Raw genomic sequence first — 3,067 nt, forward strand, 5'->3', positions numbered from 1 at the left:
TGACCCATGATGCCCAATCTACCTATGGGCACCACGGGCTAAGGACTTCACCACCTAGCTTGGCTGTCTGGAAGCCAACTCCATGTCAGTTCACCTGCTATCCAGCCCATAGGTTCACCTAGACCACCCGCTTCCTGCATTTATCCTGGCCCCACCTCACCCTCATCTTGACTCTTATTCTGAGGTTTGGGGGGAAGCCATTCTCTTTCCTGCCTTCTCACCGGTGTTCCCAGTCAGCTGCCCTTTGACCTGGCGGAGTGACTGTCCCTGCAAGGCAGTCAGTCCTTCATCAATACAGCATCCCTCTTGCTTTCCACACACACTCAACCTCAAGCAAGACTATCCTCAGTCAGAACTGCGTTAACCACAGAAGCCAGCTGCTCTCTTCTGACAGGTTAGTGTGGCTACAGGACCACCGATGACCTTGTGGCGCTGAGTCTCCCCTGTTTCCAGGTCCTGAGTCCTCCTTGTGCCCCACTTTGGGTTACTGGGTTCAGTTGGGTCTCTGTTCTGATAACTAGCCAGAACATTATGCTTTCTGGCCCTTGGCTCCTACGACCTTGGTGCTACCAGATCCACTCTGGGGCCTGGACCTCAGCAGACAACCTCATCTTTCTCCCGGGGATCAACCAATGGGATTGAACCTTTTGTTCAGCAACCCAAGGCTTAAGCTGAACCCCAAACTCACTGAAATCAAGTCAATTTCAATTCATAATGACCTCATAGGACAGAGTAGAACTGCCCCTTTGGGTTTCCGAAGCTCCAAATGGGAGCAGACGGCCTCATCTTTTTCCCTTGGAGCTTGAGGTGGGTTCAAGCTGCTGACCTTTCGTTCAGCAGTCCAATTCATAATCCATGACACCACCAGGGCTCCTCTAAATGACATCACGGTTCCTACATGTCATGCCAAGAAGCTGGGAAAGTAATGGATCTGTAGACAATGAGAATCCACTTGATATTTTAAGCAGAGCTACAGCATGGTCAAATTTGGTGTTAGAAAAAGGTCTTGATGCTTGACACAATTTATGTATGGATTGTTATAAGAGTTGTAAGAGCCCCCAATCAAATAATCTTTAAATTGAAAAAAAGAAAGAAAAGAAGACTCATACAACAACTATAAAGAAAAGACGCTTGAGTTAGGAGGTAGAGGGGAAGACTGGGGGGGGGGGGCCCGCAAAGCAAAGCAACAACAGTTGCAGTTGAGTCCATCTTCCCACCCTCCCACCCGCACGGCCCCATGTATTGCAGAGTGAACACAGACCCATCCACCTTTCAGAAAAAGATTACCAGGGCTTTCTTTCGAGATGCTTCTGAGTAGATTTGAACTGACAACCTTTTAGTAGACATCGCTTACGGTGTGCTCTGCCCGAGGACTCCTGAAGCAGAAAAGGCTTATGCGAAGGTGATCCAGTAGCGGCGTCATAAGAATCTGGACAGTTGAGAGCCTGCGAATGCGGTTATGGATCAGATGATCGCAGGAATAGACGCGAGGATGAAAACTTCCGCTTAGATTCTTAAGGCCTCCAACTGGCTGGTCAAGTGCCCCCCCGCCCCCCACCACCACCTTGTAGAAGGTCGTCCGCTTGATTTAAAGTAAACTAATTTAAAGCCCCCTTTAAAGTGTTGAAAAGCAAGGATGTCGCTTTGAGGACTAAGGAGAGCCTGACCCAAGCCCTAGTGTTGTCAATTGCCTCCCTGGCATGTGAATGGTGGACACCGAAAGAGGAAGAGGAAGAGGAATCAGTGAGTTAGGGTGCTGGTGAAGAATATTGAAAGTACCCTGCACTGTCAAAAGAACCAACCAATCCGTCTTAGAAGAACTCCAACCAGAAGACGCGTCAGAGACAAGGATGGTGAGATTTCACCTCATAAACTTTGACCATGTTGTCAGGAGAGACTGGTCCTTGGAGGGGCAGTGAAAAAGAGGAAGCCCCTCAACACAATGGGCTGCCACAGTGGCTGCCACAATGGGCTCAAACGGAAGAACAATTGTGGGGATGGCGGGGGGCCAGGCAGTGGTCCATGCTATTGTGCCAAGGTCCCTGTGAGTTGGAACTGAGTGGACTGTCCCCAGTGACAGCAACAATAAAAGGTGAATCCGTTGTAAATACCTTCACCGCAACACGTGGCATTTCACCAAACCGCTGGGTTCTAGTGAGTGACTAAGTTGACATGTAAAATTTACTGTCACGAACAGAGAGAGCATAGGGGCCATTTGGGACCTGGTGACAAAATTAACTTCCCTGTAACTGGAATGCCAGAGCAGAGGAAATCTTCAAAGCAGCAGGAAGAAAAAGAAATATTACCTTCAAAGAGCAACAGTAAGATATATAGCCAACTTCTCGGAAGAAGTAATGGAAGCCGGAAGACAGGGAATAATATATTTAAAGTCCTGGAAGAGAACAACCAGCAGTATAAAATTCTACAAGGAAAATATCCTTCAAAAGCAAAGCTGGGCTTTCTTGCTTCCTGGTGGGATGCACTAGCTAGAGGCAGACCAGCACTCCTGCCAAGAACTCCTGCAAGGGCTAGAAAGCATGCAGAAGTCACCCATTCAAAGGCTCTGGAGACCTGCTGAGTTGAAGGAGCTGAGATTCTGAAAGAGAAAGAAATGTGGAGAGATGGTGAGCTGAAGTCTGCAGTCAGCGGGAGCCTTTGCCCCACTGGAAGGCGGCTTACAAGGGTCAGAGAAACACGCAGCGCTTCCATAGAAACAGGGGAGCTCCCAGGCTCCTGGCCTATTTTCTTCTCACATCAATCCTTTGCCAAGGACTAGAGTGTGTCCGCCAAAATCTGGGTTGGAGCAGGGTCAATCGACATAGCATAGTTCACAAAGACAGCGTTCTATGTTCTACTTTTTGAGTAGCAACTGAGGTCTTAAAAGCTCATGTGCAACAGAAGTGATCTAAAATCGATGGCAGGGAGGGCATAGGAGACCTGGTGGGACTTGATCAAGGGCAATGTAACCGAAAGGAATTACTGAAACCTGAATGAAGGCCCATCATGATAGTGGGGCCAGAGGAAAGTAAATGGAAATAAAGGAAGGAACTAGGAGGCAAAGGGCACG

The sequence above is a fragment of the Echinops telfairi genome, unplaced genomic scaffold, assembly GCF_000313985.2.
Source record: "Echinops telfairi isolate 266 unplaced genomic scaffold, ASM31398v2 ScPeMD7_7400;HRSCAF=8409, whole genome shotgun sequence".
NCBI lineage: Eukaryota > Metazoa > Chordata > Mammalia > Afrosoricida > Tenrecidae > Echinops > Echinops telfairi.